The following is a 17,431-nucleotide window of genomic DNA, read 5'->3' on the forward strand; positions in this document are numbered from 1 at the left end:
TACTCCGTAAGTGTCTTAGCCCCTTAGAGCAGATGAAAGTAATATTAGAGTTAAAAGTAACTTGTCCCAATTCCCTTATTCTGGAATACTGAAACAAAATGCTACAGCAGAGGAAGCCTCATAAACACACAGCACCTGCCAGGGTTTACCACAGCCTTGGAAGAACTGGGAAGCATAAGACCATGGCAGGCCTGAGGAAAGGTCAGAGGGTAGGCAGGACTGGGGTGTGGGGAGCAGGGGCAGGGCTGTCTGGACGGAGCAGTGGGTTGTAAGAAGAGCAGTGACCCTGGGTCCTGCTGCCCTGAGTCTCTGTCCTGGGCCTGGTCAACCCCAGCAGACCAGGTCAGCAGGGCTGTGAAAGCAAGTGTGTGAAGAAGCCCAGCAGCCCCGTCACACAGCCCTCTAGAATTTCTGCCGCCCATGGAGGTTCTCTAGGGGCAGCTGGACGTGGACCCCTCTCAAATGGAAGCATGTCAGCACATCAGCCTTGGGGAAGTGCAGAGGCTGAGATGAGCTCAAGAAGACTGAGCACATGCAGTGATCCCAGAGCACGTGTTCTGTGACTCATCCATCTCTGGGTCTGTCCTTTTAAGAGGAACAAACAGTGAGCACAAAACATGAGGTGAAGCCACAAGTCCTGAAAGTGCAGAGGGAGACAGTTCACTTCTCATCCACCACCTCACCCTTTCTAGAAGAACTTGGTCTCAAGTTTCAAGGGCCCATGAGAGTTTTGACCCACAGGTTCTCTCCATCATAGGTCAATATGCAAAAGAAAACAAACTCTCCTGTGCACAATATCCTAGATGTGCTAACCAGAAAACAAACTTCCATATTAGGCAGTGACAAGCACAAGAAAGAGCAGCTCATGTGCAAAAGATCAGTTTTCATGAGCAAATCAAGAAAAGGTGATTATAGAGCACAGTCACGTCTAAGGACACAATTTCTCTCTATTGTATCATTAAAATGTGAAAAAAAACAAGTCAAAACTCTACACATATTTCATTCTTCTTTCTGATTTCATATCCACCTTTCTCAGTCTCCAAAGCAGGAGATATAACCCTAAAGTTCCAGGAACCCTCTGCCATTAGATCCTACCTAAGTGTTGTTCCTACCTGTATCCTTTTCTTTATCACGGCCACAAATCCTCTTCAAAGTCAATTCTGTAGAAACACGAACATGAATTTACAAGTCTTATGGATACATTTAAAATGTGACTAATGTGACTGAGTAATGGGATATTTTATTTTCTTTTATTTTAATATACTTAGTTAATCATTGATTGAATTAAATAAATTATAACAGGCCCATCTAGCTAGCGGCTACCACATTTTAATATACATCCCTCTCTCACTCTTTCTCTCTCTCTCTCTCTCTCTCTCTCTGTCTCTCTCTCTCTCCATATATAGGTGTGTATATATATATATATATATATATATATATATTTATAAAATATATATGGAGGATGATACCACCGTTCCCCTGGTTATTCCCCTCTGTATGGTCTACCCATTCAAGATGGCTGTTTCCTGATGGTTTACCAAAGGAAAAACCTCTGCCCCGTGAAGGTACTTAGCCCAAGGGGTAAGAGGGATGTGTCCCTCTGCTGGATTCCCTGGTAACCGATGAGCCCATCTGCTGTCAATTCCCCCTCTAACTGGTAGCGTGCCTATTCCGCCCAGAGTGAAGAATGCTGCTACTGCTGCTGCTGCGTTCTGCCTGCCATCGCCTATCTACAGTGGGATGTCTCTCCAGGACCACTTTGCTTCTGACGTGAAAGATCTCCCATCTATTAAACCATGAATGTCTCTGTCCCTGACTTCGGGCTCTTTCCTTAGCCCTGAGGCTGAGCAAGTACAGGGCTTGCAGGCATGAGAGGTGCAGCCCAACACCTTCTGCAGGGCAGATTGCTGGCCAGATTTGATGATTCCTTTGTAGGTGTTTCCTAGGCTCATGCACACTTGCCAGACACTCATGAGACCTTGGGGACACTGAAACAGTAATGTCAACACCCAGATCCTAGAGGAATTCCCGACAGGTGTTCCACTTGAGGGGAGAGGTAATGAGCATGGCCCAGTGCACCTGTGCTAGACATAATCAGCGAGCAGGTGCAGAAGGGAGGGAGGGACATTCACTCACTTCATGAGGCCAGCCTTCTCACCACTGCCTCTGAAAAATCCAGGGAAGGAAGGGACAATATGCCCTTAGAAGGTAAATGGCCTGTACACTGAAAACTACAAACCACTGCTGAAAGAATTAAACAAGGAACAAATCATTGAAATGACATATCATATTCATAGACTGGAGACTTATTATTGTTGACATTTCTACACTACACGAAGGTAAGTAGTAATTCATTGTAATACATATAAAAATCCCAATGTCATTTTCAAAGTAAAAGAAAAAAAATCCTAAAATACATATGGAACCACTAAGGACTCCTAACAGACAAAACAATCCTGAGAACAAAGAACATAGATGGAGGCTTCTCACTTCCTGACTTCAAAACACATTACAAAGCCACAGGAATCAAAACTGTACGGTACTGACATAGAAACAGATACATAGGCCTACAGACCAGAATAAATAACCCCCAAGAAAACTCATAGATACATGGCCAAATGAAATTCACCAAGCTTCTAAGACAACAAATAGGGAAAGTATAGTTTTTTCAACAGTCAATAGGATGAAAATATAACTTACAGAAAGATTACAAACATATATCAGAAAAGGAGCTAATGTCCTAAACATATAAGAAAAACACTACAAATCAAATGCAAACTAAGTTAAGAAATTAAAAAGGGCAAATAACTGGGTTCAGAAATGTGCAAAGACTTAAATAAGACATTTCCTGAAAAAGACATACAAATGGCTAACAAATATAGGAAAAGGTTCTCAACCTCACTAATCATCAGGGCAATGCAAATCAACACCTCATACCTGTTAGGCTGTGTATTATAAAGAAAAAAAATTAACAGTTTAAGGCCAAGATGTGGTGAATTGGAAACTTTGTACACTGCTGGTGGGAATGTAAAATGGTGCAGCTATAATGAAAAAGAATATGGGGGTCCCTTTTAAAATTATAAACAGAAATATCATATGATTCAGCAATCACAGTTCTGGGTATATAGCCAAAGGAAATTAAATCAGTATCACAATGAGATGAACTTAGGTTCATTGCAGCATTCTCCACAATAGCCTAGATATGCAACCAACTTCACAAAACATGTAAGTGTCCTGTGCCTGAGCTAACCTTAGGTACTTCAAAACAAGTCCGTAAGTCTCTTAGCCCCTTAGAGAGGATGAAAGCAATATTAGAGCTAAAAGTAACTTGTCCCAATTCTCTTAGTCTGGAATACTGAAACAAAAGTTCTACAGCAGGGGAAGCCTCATAAACACACAGAACCTGCCAGGGTTTGCCCCAGCCTTGGAAGAACTGGGAAGGATAAGACCAAGGCAGGCCTGAGGAAATGTGAGAGGACTGGAGCAGGACTGGAGTGTGGGGAGCAGGGGCAGGGATGTCCGGATGGAGCAGTGGGTTTTAAGAAGAGCAGTGACCCTGGGTCCTGCTGCCCTTAGTCTCGGTCCTGGGCCTGGTGAATTCCAGGAGACCAGGTTAGCAGGGCTGTGAGAGCCAGTGTGTGAAGCGAGCCCAGCAGCCCCTTCACACAGTCCTCTAGAATTCCTTCCGGGCATGAAGGGTCTTTAGGGGCAGCTGGACGTGGATCCCTCTCGAATGGAAGCATGCCAGCACATCAGCCTTGGGAGGTGCCGAGGCTGAAATGAGGAGACTGAGCACATGCAGTGATCCCAAAGCACGTGTTCTGTGACTCATCCACCTCTGGGAGCGCACTTTCCATGAGGAATAAACAGTGAGGACAAAAGTAAGGTGAAGCTACAAGTCCTGAAAGTGTAGAGGGAGAGAGTTCAAGTCTCATCCACCACCTGACACTCACTATAAGAACTTGTTCTCCAGTGTCAAGTGACTATGAGAGTTTTGTTCCCACTAGGATATGGCCATCATACGTGAATGTAAAAAGGAAACCAAAATCCTGGTGCAAAATACCCTCCCGGTATCAAACAGAAATGAACCTTTCATCTTTAGCAGTGAAAAAGCAATGAAAGAGTTGTCTTGTGAGAAAGAAAATTTCTGAATTGCAAAGCAAGAAAAGATGACTATAAGCACAGTACAGTCAAAGGACATGGACACAATAACTCTATTATATCATTAAAATTTGGAAAGAACAAATCAGAATTCTACACATATTTCCTTCTTCTTCCTGATTTCATATTCACCTTCCTTAGTTTCTAAAGAACCGGGTGGAAACCAAGTGTTCTGGAATTGTCTCGCTTTAGATCCTACCTGAGATTTGTTCCCTACCTGAATCGTCATCAAAATCGCTGCTATGTATGCTCTCCACGATCCATTCTGTACAAACACAACCATGAGCATAAAGTTATTATACAAGTTGACCCACCCATTTCTCCTACTCGACTTGCTGGCTCACACAGCATCCCCCTGGTCTTCCCTCCAGGTTCTCAGACCTCCCCTGTGCTCTGTGCAGACAGAGTCCTTCAATAAGATATTGATCACCGTTGAAAATTTCAAATGAGGGAGAGATGCTGAGAAAATCACCTTTCGACCCCTCACTTCTATAGACCCATTTATAGCTTTCACCGTCAACCTTACCAACCTGAAATTCCAGATGTTACAGACATACTTGAAACATGGCTAGTGTGACCAAGCAATTGTGTGTTTTTTGCACTTTTTAATAGAATGAGTTAATTATTGTTTGAACTAAATTAATTATAAATAGACACATTTGGTTAGTGGCTACCACACTGGAAAGCTCAGCTCTAACAAATCCAAAGATGAGAAAGAGGCAACCAGCCACCCCTCCCCTGGTTGTTCTTTACTGCAGAAAATTTGAAGGCCTGATCTGATCATTCGTATGTACGTATATCTTGGGCTCTGGGACCCACACGAGGCATTGCGAGAGTCCTTGTGGACACTGAAATAGTACAGTCAACACTCAGATCCAAGAGGAATTCCCAGCAAGGGGCCCACTTGTAGACAGAGGTGAAGGGCATGGCCCAGTACACCTGTATTAGACATAATCAGAGAGTAGGTGCAGAGGGGAGGGAGGGATTTCACTCTCTCCATGAGTACATCCTTCTCACCCCTGACTCTAGAAGACCTGAGGAAGGCAGTAGAAAAGGCCCCATAGGAGGTGAAAAATTTGTATACTGAAAACTACAGGACATTGCAGAAAGAAATTAAAGAAGAGACAAGTAATTGGAATGACATACCATGTTCATAGACTGGATTATTAAATACTGTTGGCATTTCTATACTACATAAAGTGATGTACACATATATCGCAACAACCCACAAAATTCCATGTCATTATTATAGAAGTGGACAGAATCCTAAAATACATGTGGAACCACCCCAAGTAGATAAAACAATCTTGAGAGCAAAGAGCAATGATGGAGATTAACACTTCCTGAACTCAAAACACATAACAATGCCACAGTAGTCAAAACAGTCTGCTACTGGCATCAAGACAGTGAGATAGACCAATGAAATATAATAGAGAGACCTCAAATAAACACACATATATATGGCCAACTGATCTTGGCCAAGGTTCTAAGATTACCAAGTGAAGAAAGGATAGTCTCTTCAACAATCAACAGCATGAAAAGGCAACCTACAGGATGGGTGGAAATATGTGTAAACCTTGTATCTGAATAAGGCACCAATATCCAGAATATATAAGAGACTAATACAAGTCAAATTCAGATAAACAGCAGGCAAATAACTGAGCTTAAACATGGTTAAAAAAGTGCTTCCCTGGTGGTGCAGTGGTTGGGAGTCCGACTGCCGATGCAGGGTACGTGGGTTGGTCCCCCAGCCTGGGAGGATCCCGCACGCCGCGGAGCGGCTGGGCCCGTGAGCCATGGCCGATGGACCTGCACATCCGGAGCCTTTTCTCCGCAATGGGAGAGACCACAACAGTGTGAGGCCCGCGTACAACGAAAAAAAAAAAAAAAGGGTAAAAAGCTTCACTTGGCATTTCTCCATAAAGACATACAAGTGGTCAATCTACATATGAAAATTTGCTCAACATTGCTAAACATCAGGGAAATGGAAGTCAAGCCACAAGGAGATATCACTCACATCTCTTAGGATGTGTATTATAAAAAGACAATTATGGCTTCCCTGCTGGCACAGTGGTTGAGAGTCTGCCTGCCGATGCAAGAGACACATGTTCGTGCCCCGGTCTGGGAGGATCACACATGCCGCTGCGCGGCTGGGCCCATGAGCCATGGCCGCTGAGCCTGTGCGTTTGGAGCCTGTGCTCCCCAACGGGAGAGCCCACAACAATGAGAGGCCCGTGTACTGCAAAAAAAAAAAAAAAAAAAGAAAAGAAAAGAAAGAAAATTAATGGATGTGGCAAAGATGTGAAGAAGTGGAACTTCTGTACCCTGTTTTGTACCCTGTAGTAATGTAAAATGGTGTAGCCATTATGGAAAACAAAATGGAGGTCCCCCAAAAATTATTAAGAGAACTCTCATAAAATCCAGCAATCACTCATTTAGTTTTATATACAAAGGAGATAAAACAAGAATGTCCAAGAGATATCTACAATCTCATGTCCATTGCAGCATTATACACAATACACCACATAGGAAAACTGCCTAGTGTCCATGGGAAGATGAATTAATAAAGAAAATGTGGTGTATACATACAGTGGAATGTCATTCAGTCTTTGAAAAAGAAGGAAATCCTGCCATTTGCAGCAACACGAAAGAATTGGGGACATTTGTAAGAGTGAAATAAGCCAGTCACAGAAGGTCAAAAACTGAAAGAAAACACCGAGAAGCAGAGAGTAGAAGGGTGGTTCCAAGAGCTGGAAGGAGGTTGACATGGGAAGTCTCTGTTCAATGGTTAGAATGTGTTATTTGCAAAATGGAACAGTTCTAGACACATGCTGTACAACAAGGTGCATGTAGTCAACAGGACTGCCTGGACATTTCAAAACTTGTTAAGACGTTGGATTTCATTGTATGAGTACTTTTACAACAATAAAATATACATATGTAAAATAAATACAAAGAGGAAAAAGGGGAAAAAAGAAGAAAAATAAGGAAAGGGAGTCAACAGAGGGAAAGAAGAAAGGAGGAAGGGTCTCGAATGTACACAGGTATCAGGAGATAATGGGAGAGAAGCTCCTCTCCCCAGGCTTTAAAGAAGACATCTCTCCAGAGTTCACTCCAGCAAGAGGGGGATGTCCTTTCTCTTCCCCATTCAACCAGAAGTGCCAATAGCAACCTAAGTGTGGCCCAGGCTGTGCTCAGGTGTACACTTTTCCTTGATCTCTAAACCAACCACACCTGACTCCCCATGGCTCAGGTGTCCTTAATGTATCTCCTTCCACTTCTCTAAAGCATTTCCCTCTTCAACTCCATCCCAAGGCTCCATTCCTGTCCTCACATATGTGGTCCACTGGGCGGGTCTCTGAGTTCTTAAGAGCCTCCCTGTGAGTAGCAGGCACTGAATCGCACACCAGGGTTCCCCTCAGCACCATCAGCAAACTACGACCTAGGGATTGAGGATTTCTAGAACAACTTTACTCATACACAGTCTCTTGGGGAAAAAAGTGACATTTTACAATCAAGCATTTTCAGGGTTTTCTTTGGTGGGGAAAATATTGACACTTATAAGGCAATCATATTCTATTAAAGTATGTATTTCTCAAAGGACTCACTATCGAAAAAAAAATTTTAAGTATAACTTTGCATGTTTTAATTGACTTTACTCCCAGACTTGTTTGCTTGCAAAAGCCTTCAGAAAATACCAAGAACCTACTTCATCTGGCAGTTTGCACAGCAACATGAGTGGAGATGCTCTTGTCACACTGCTTGGTTTCTCTGTCCCACCTTGCAAAGCACAACCTCCTCTCCGCCCTCCTGGGAAGGGAGCCAGTGCCCATCCTGAGCTCAATCACTGGGGTAGATCTCTTGGTTCTGTCTTCACTCTGTGCAGTGTTTCTTGCCCAGCACACAGAAACAGGGCTGGCACAAGTGATGGAAGACAGACTTTCCACAGGAGAAGGACATTTCGTTTCCTTGGCACAGAAGCTGATACTGAATATTAGCCTCAAAGGAGAAAGGTGGAGTGAATTTCCTCCATCTACTCCTGGAGGCTCCTTCTTTCTCGGACTCCTCCAGAACTGGGTGTGGCATGTGGGTACAAGCATGGGCTCCCTGCAAAAGGAAGGAGGCCTGCCTAGCACTAGGTGCTTCAGGTAAGGGGGGAGGACTCATCCCGAGGCTCTAATAGGAAACAGTTAGAATGAGGGAAGTGGCAGAGAGATGTATCATAACCATTCAGAATGCTATGAGACCTACTAAGAGATGAGATTTCTTATTAAATGAAGTTGTAATTGACCCAGTAGCAGGGATGCTGAAACCCAGTTTTGTTCTTTAAGAATCCAGCCACGGAGCAACTAAGTCCGTGCACCACAACTACTAAGCCTGTGCTCTAGAGCCCGCAAGTCACAACTACTGAGCCCACGTGCCACAACTATTGAAGCCCATGCGCCTAGAGCCCGTGCTCTGGAAAAACAGAAGCCACAGAAGTGTGAAGTCCGCGCAGGGCAACGAGGACCCAACACAGGCAAAAGAAAAAAAAAAGAATCCAGTAAACATTTGCCTGGGTTGTGATAGGATTTGTTTTCCAGGTTAAATGAGGCTCACTTGGTATAAAATCAATGCACACACTGAAAGTGTACAGTTTATTTACTTTTATATCCATACCCATTCAAGATGCAGTGGTGATGGGAATATTTTCTAGAAAGTTGGCACCAGTAACAGTGATGTTTAGGGGAACATAAATCAAGGGAAACACAACACAAAAAGTTCACATACACACACAGAATCATACCACTCATTTCACATACAGACACACCCAGTCTCATGCACACAAACATACACCACCTAACCATAATATAGCTTCTTCCTGGGACTATAGTAATTGGTCTCATTACTCGTAAATCACTTTCTATCACCAGGACCCCTACTCTCATTCCCAGCACAAATTTGGAATCAGTTGGCCCTCTACACTAAAACCAGCAAGAATGTCCCACTTTCTCATCTTCAAACTTCTTCCTCCCCAAGTGACTGATTCCAGAATACATACCGTTTTCACGTTCTGGGAAGGCCACCTGCAATTACAGAAGAGAAAACACTATGAGGATAAGATCACAGTGATGCTCAGGTCTTTTGTTCATTTGCTGACAGTAGAAAACCTCATAAGAAACAGTGGTCCAGGGAACCCAGCAAGGGTTATCAGAGCAAACCTACTCAGGCTGAAACGCAAGAACTTTGCTGGGAGGATGGAACTTCCAAGTCCATTTAGGTTGGAAATTACAGAATTCTTTTCCTAGAGGAAAAATCGCTGCAGGAGAGAGAGCTCCGTACTCTACCGGCTGTAATGGATGCTGTCAATTGTAATGTCCTGTGGAATCAGGCACCATGAGTTGGTAATAGACTCTCACTCCACATTCTCCCAACAAGGGAATTGTATGTATCTGGAAGGAATACCCCCAAATATTCATAACTCAATTCTATTGAAAGAGAAATACAGCAATATTCCTATCTCAGACCAGAAACAATCCAGCTACCTTGGGGATCCACGGAGGCTTTTCTTCTGTCCTATCATGCTGCAGGTCATCCGCCACATCCTCAGGGAGAACTGGAGGGATACAGAGTAACTGTCAGGACACTGGTGATGCGGCTCAGGAATTACTCAGGGCCTTTCTTCTCGATGAGGACATGGGGTGGTGTGTATGGATGTGGGAGGTTAGTAAGTGTGGGCTGAGCTGGTGTTGGGCCATCCTCTTTGGGGGAGCAGGGGCAGGAATGTCCGGATGGAGCAGTGGGTTGTAAGAAGAGCAGTGACCCTGGGTCCTGCTGCCCTGAGTCTCTGTCCTGGGCCTGGTCAATTCCAGGAGACCAGGTTAGCAGGGCTGTGAGAGCCAGTGTGTGAAGCGAGCCCAGCAGCCCCTTCACACAGTCCTCTAGAATTCCTGCCGGCCATGAAGGGTCTTTAGGGGCAGTCGGACGTGGAGCCCTCTCAATTGGAAGCATCTCAGCACATCAGCCTTGGGAGGTGCTGAGGCTGAAATGAGGAGACTGAGCACATGCAGTGATCCCAAATCAAGTGTTCTGTGACTCGTCCACCTCTGCGAGCGTACATTCCATGAGCAATAAAGAGTGAGGACAAAAGTAAGATGAAGCTACAAGTCCTGAAAGTGTAGAGGGAGAGAGTTCAACTGTCATCCACCACCTGATACAAAGTATAAGAACTTGTTCTCCAGTGTCAAGTGACTATGAGAGTTTTGTTCCCACTAGGATATGGCCATCATACGTGAATGTAAAAAGGAAACCAAAATCCTTGGTGCAAAACACCCTCCAGGTACCGAACAGAAACGAACCTTTCATTTTTGGCAGTGAAAAAGCAATGAAAGAGTAGTCTTGTGAGAAAGAAAATTTCTGAATGGCAAAGCAAGAAAAGAAGCACAGTAGAGTCAAAGGACATGGACACAATAACTCTATTATATCATTAAAGTTTGGAAAGAACAAATCAGAATTCTACACATATTTCCTTCTGCTTCCTGATTTCATATTCACCTTCCTTAGTTTCTAAAGAACCGGGTGGAACCCAAGTGTTCTAGGAATTGTCTCGCTTTAGATCCTACCTGAGAGTTGTTCCCCATGTGATTCGTCCTCAGCATCACTGCTATGTATGCTCTCCACCATGAAATCTGTACAAACACAACCATGAGCATAAAGTTATTATACAAGTTGACCCACCCATTTCTCCTACTTGACTTGCTGGCTCACACAGCATCACCCTAGTCTTCCCTCCAGTTTCTCAAACCTCCCCTGTGCTCTGTGCAGAAAGTCCTTCAATAAGATCTTGATCACAGTTGAAAATTGCAAATGAGGGAGAGATGCTGAGAAAATCACCTTTCGACCCCTCACTTCTATAGACCCATTTATAGCTTTCACCGTCAACCTTACCAACCTGAAATTCCAGATGTTACAGACACACTTGAAACATGGCTAGTGTGACCAAGCACTTGTGTGGTTTTTGCATTTTTTAATAGAATGAGTTAATTATTGTTTGAACTAAATTAATTATAAATAGACACATTTGGTTAGTGGCTACCACACTGGAAAGCTCAGCTCTAAGAAATCCAAAGATGAGAAGGAGGCAACCAGCCACCCCTCCCCTGGTTGTTCTTTACTGCAGAAAATTTGATGGCCTGATCTGATCATTTGTATGTTGGTATATCTTGGGCTCTTCGACCCACGCCACGCATTGGGAGAGTCCTTGTGGACACTGAAATAGTACAGTCAACACTCAGATCCAAGAGGAATTCCCAGCCAGGGGACCACTTGTAGACAGAGGTGAAGAGCATGGCCCAGTACACCTGTATTAGACATAATCAGAGAGTAGGTGCAGAGGGGAGGGAGGGATTTCACTCTCTGCATGAGTCCATCCTTCTCACCCCTGACTCTAGAAGACCTGAGGAAGGCAGTGGAAAAGGCCCCGTAGGAGGTGAAATATTTGTATACTGAAAACTACAGGACATTGCGGAAAGAAATTAAAGAAGAGACAAGTAAAGGGAATGACATACCATGTTCATAGAATGGATTATTAAATACTGTTGGCATTTCTATACTACATAAAGGGATGTACACATATATCGCAACAACCCACAAAATTCCATGTCATTATTATAGAAGTGGACAGAATCCTAAAATACATATGGAACCCCCCACAAGTAGATAAAACAATCTTGAGAGCAAAGAGCAATGATGGAGATGAACACTTCCTGAACTCAAAACACATAACAATGCCACAGTAGTCAACACAGTGTGCTAGTGGCATCAAGACAGTGAGATAGACCAATGAAATATACTAGAGAGACCCCAAATAAACGCACATATATATGGCCAACTGATCTTGGCCAAGGTTCTAAGATTACCAAGTGAAGAAAGGATAGTCTGTTCAACAATCAACAGCATGAAAAGGCAACCTATAGGATTGGTGGAAATATGTGTAAACCTTGTATCTGAATAAGGGACCAATATCCAGAATATATAAGAAACTACTACAAGTCAATTTCAGAAAAAGAGCGGGCAAATAACTGAGTTTAAAAATGGGTAAAAAGCTTCACTAGACATTCCTCCATAAAGACATACAAGTGGTCAATCTACATATGAAAATTTGCTCAACATCACTAAGCATCAGGGAAATGGAAATCAAGCCACAAGGAGATATCACTCACACCTCTTAGGATGTGTATTATAAAAAGACAATTAGGGCTTCCCTGGTGGCACAGTGGTTGAGAGTCTGCCTGCCGATGCAGGGGACAAGTGTTCGTGCCCTGGTCTGGGAGGATCCCACATGCCGCTGAGCGGTTGGGCCCATGAGCCATGGCCGCTGAGCCTGTGCGTTTGGAGCCTGTGCTCGGCAACGGGAGAGCCCACAAAAATGATAGGCCCGTGTAATGCAAAAAAAAAAAAAAAAAGAAAAGAAAAGAAGAAGAGAAAAAAGAAAGAAAATTAATAGATGCTGGAAAAGATGTGAAGAAGTGGAACTTCTATACCCTGTTTTGTACCCTGTAGTAATGGAAAATAGTGTAGCCATTATGGAAAACAGAATGGAGGTCCCCCAAAAATTATTAAGAGAACTATCATAAAATCCACAATCACTCATTTAGGTTTATATACAAAGGAGATAAAACAAGAATGTCCAAGAGATATCTACAATCTCATGTCCATTGCAGCATTATACGCAATACACAACATAGGAAAACTGCCTAGTGTCCATGGGAAGATGAACTAATAAAGAAAAAGTGGTGTACACATACAGTGGAATGTCATTCAGTCTTTGAAAAAGAAGGAAATCCTGCCATTTGCAGAAACACGAAAGAACTTGGAGGACATTTGTAAGAGTGAAATAAGCAGTCGCAGAAGGTCAAAAACTGAAAGAAAACTCCGAGAAGCAGAGAGTAGAAGGGGGGTTCCAAGAGCAGGCAGGAGGTTGACATGGGAAGTCAATGTTCAATTGTTACCATGTGTTATTTGCAAAATGGAACAGTTCTAGACACATGCTGTACAACAAGGTGCATGTAGTCAACAGGACTGCCTGGACATTTCAAAACTTGTTAAGAAGTAGGATTTCATTGTATGTGTACTTTTACAACAATAAAATATACATATGAAAAATAAACACAAAGAGGAAAAAGGGGAAAAAAGAAGAAAAATAAGGAAAGGGAGTCAACAGAGGGAAAGAAGAAAGCAGGAAGGGTATCGAATGTACACAGGTATCAGGAGATAATGGGAGAGAAGCTCCTCTCCCCAGGCTTTAAAGAAGACATCTCTCCAGAGTTCACTCCAGCAAGAGGGGGATTTCCTTTCTCTTCCCCATTCAACCAGAAGTGCCAATAGCATCCTAAGTGTGGCCCAGGCTGTGCTCAGGTGTACACTTTTCCTTGATCTCTAAACCAATCACCCCTGACTCCCCATGGCTCAGGTGCCCTTCCTGTATCTCCTTCCACTTCACTAAAGCATTTGCCTCTTCAAGTGCAGCACGAGGCGGTGATCCTGTCCTCACACGTGGGGTCCACTGGGCGGGTCTCTGAGTTCTTAAGAGCATCCCTGTGAGTAGTAGGCACTGAATCGCACACCAGGGTTCCCGTCAGGACAATCAGGAAACTACAACCTAGGGATTGAGGATTTCTAGAACAACTTTACTCATACACAGTCTCTTGGGTAAACAAGAGACATTTTACAATCAAGCATTTTCAGTTTTTTCTTTGGTGGGGAAAATATTGACACATATAAGGCAATCATATTCTATTAAAGTATGTATTTCTCAAAGGACTCACTATCGAAAAAGAATTTTTAAGTATAACTTTCCATGTTTTAATTGACTTTACTCCCAGACTTGTTTGCTTGCAAAAGCCTTCAGAAAATACCAAGAACCTACTTCATCTGGCAGTTTGCACAGCAACATGAGTGGAGATGCTCTTGTCACACTGCTTGGTTTCTCTGTCCCACCTTGCAAAGCACAACATCCCCTCCGCCCTCCTGGGAAGGGAGCCAGTGCCCACCATGAGCTCAATCCCTGGGGTAGATCTCTTGGTTCTGTCCTCACTGTATGCAGTGTTTCTTGCCCAGCACACAGAAACAGGGCCGGCACAAGTGATGGAAGACAGACTTTCCACAGGAGAAGGACATTTCGTTTCCTTAGCACAGAATCCGATAGTGAATATTAGCCTCAAAGGAGAAAGGTGGAGTGAATTTCCTCCATCTACTCCTGGAGGCTCCTTCTTTCTCGGGCTCCTCCAGAACTGGGTGTGGCATGTGGCTACAAGCATGGGCTCCCTGCAAAAGGAAGGAGGCCTGCCTACCACTAGGTGCTTCAGGTAAGAGGGGAGGACTCATCCCGAGGCTCTAATAGGAAACAGTTAGAATGAGGGAAGTGGCAGAGAGATGTATCATAACCATTCAGAAAGCTATGAGACCTACTAAGAGATGAGATTTCTTATTAAATGAAGTTGTAATTGACCCAGTAGTAGGGATGCTGAAACCCAGTTTTGTTCATTAAGAATCCAGCCATGGAGCAACTACGTCCGTGCACCACAACTACTAAGCCTCTGCTCTACAGCCCACAAGTCACAACTACTGAGCCCACGTGCCACAACTATTGAAGCCCAGGCGCCTAGAGCCCGTGCTCTGGAAAAACAGAAGCCACAGAAGTGTGAAGTCCGCGCAGGGCAACGAGGACCCAACACAGGCAAAAGAAAAAAAAAGAATCCAGTAAACATTTGCCTGGGTTGTGATAGGATTTGTTTTCCAGGTTAAATGAGGCTCACTTGGTATAAAATCAATGCACACACTGAAAGTGTACAGTTTATTTACTTTTATATCCATACCCATTCAACATGCAGTGGTGATGGGAATATTTTCTAGAAAGTTGGCACCAGTAACAGTGATGTTTAGGGGAACATAAATCAAGGGAAACATAACACAAAAAGTTCACATACACACACAGAATCATACCACTCATTTCACATACAGACACACCCAGTCTCATGGACACAAACATACACCACCTAACCATAATATAGCTTCTTCCTGGGACTATAGTAATTGGTCTCATTACTCGTAAATCACTTTCTATCACCAGGACCCCTACTCTCATTCCCAGCACAAATTTTGAATCAGTTGGCCCTCTACACTAAAACCAGCAAGAATGTCCCACTTTCTCATCTTCAAACTTCTTCCTCCCCAAGTGACTGATTCCAGAATACATACCGTTTTCACGTTCTGGGAAGGCCACCTGCAATTACAGAAGAGAAAACACTATGAGGATAAGATCACAGTGATGCTCAGGTCTTTTGTTCATTTGCTGACAGTAGAAAATCTGATAAGAAACAGTGGTCCAAGGAACCCAGCAAGGGTTAACAGAGCAAAGCTACTCTCACTCCACATACTCCCAATCAAGGGAATTGTATGTATCTGGAAGGAATACCCTCAAATATACATAACTTAATTCTATTGAAAGAGAAATAAAGCAATATTTCTATCTCAGACCAGAAAAAATCCAGCTTACCTTGGGGATCCACGGAGGCTTTTCTTCTGTCCTATCACGCTGCAGGTCATCCGCCACATCCTCAGGGAGACCTGGAGGGACACAGAGTAACTGTCAGGATACTGGTGATGCGGCTCAGGAATTACTCAGGGCCTTTCTTCTCGATGAGGACATGGGGTGGTGTGTATGGATGTGGGAGGTTAGTAAGTGTGGGCTGAGCTGGTGTTGGGCCATCCTCTTTGGGGGATGAAGGAAGGCAAAGGACAAGAGGAAGGAAATGAAAACAGAGCTTTGGCTTTCTAGCTAAGGGGAGCCTCATCAGAAGGGAAGGGTCGATCTAAAAAATGGTAAACACTAAAATGCATGCTCTGTTTCAATGACACAGACCCATGACCCATCCTGCCTCTTTTGAGCTTCTGCTAAATTGCCACTGTCACTTGATTTTTCCCAGATCACTCTTTCCCCAGCATCCACAATGCCAGCTACTGCATTTATCATGTCTTCTGTTGTATGATATTTTATACTTGATTAACAGCAACCTCCATTAAAGGACTGAACTCAATCCTAGACAAAATATGCTATATTTATTCACTAATCACTTAACGAACATCAAATACACAAGATTTGACAAAACTGAAATCCTACCCTTTAGATACAGCCACTATCAATCGTATCATATTTTTCTCCCAGTCTTTGTTTTCTATACAATGTACGTATGCCCACTGAGGCAGGGGCTGTCTGTACTCTAGGGAGCTGTTGCATAAGTGGGACACTTCGTTATGAAGAGGGAGCCCGGACTGAGCACAGCCTGTGTCTAACCCAGCTGTGCAGGAGAAGTGTACAGGCTAACAGTCAGGCTCCACTTTGAGTCCTTGGGTGTGGGCTCCAGGAATTGACCAATGCTAAGGCTTATGGTAACATTATCCAATACAATAAAATAGCTCCCTGATTCTTATCTGCTTTTGGCCTTGTTTAAGCAATGACACCAGCACTGACAGATATGACCTGTACGGTATACATGGGGTCTCACACCTCTCAGAATCTGTGAGCTGACCAGGAGAATGCAGGTCCTGAGGTGAATTTCACATTAATGACTGTGCCAAAGTCAACTGATAAGCCCACCCATAGCTGCCCTGGATTCTGTGACCACTAAGGCCACCTGATGGGCAAGGTCTGGACCTTTAGAGATTCTAGGACTTCCAGCCAAGGATACGGATGCAGGGACTCCCTTGCTCCATGACTGAGGATCCCTTGGCTGAGTGGTAAGTGCAAGTCAGGGATCCAGAGCACCCACATTGGGACCCACCCCTGGATTCTCAGTTTGGATTTTCCACTTAGGAGGTCAAGAGCTTAGAACATTTATCTCTGCACCATCTCTTTCTGAGGAAAAGAAATATTAACCAAATCTGGGCAACAGCTGTGTTGAGGGAAGAACATGCAACCAACTTCAGAAAACAAGTAAGGGTCCTGTGCCTGAGCTAACCTTAGGTACTTCAAAACAACTCCGTAAGTCTCTTAGCCCCTTAGAGGGGATGAAAGCAATATTTGAGTTAAAAGTAACTTGTCCCAATTCCCTTAGTCTGGAACACGGAAACAAAATTCTATAGCAGAGGAGCCTCTTAAACACACAGCACCTGCCAGGCTTTACCCCAGCCTTGGAAGGACTGGGAAGGATAAGACCAAGGCAGGCCTGAGGAAAGGTCAGAGGGTAGGCAGGACTGGGGTGTGGGGAGCAGGGGCAGAGCTGTCTGTATG

The sequence above is a fragment of the Mesoplodon mirus genome, assembly GCF_964341445.2.
Source record: "Mesoplodon mirus genome assembly, chromosome: 3".
NCBI lineage: Eukaryota > Metazoa > Chordata > Mammalia > Artiodactyla > Ziphiidae > Mesoplodon > Mesoplodon mirus.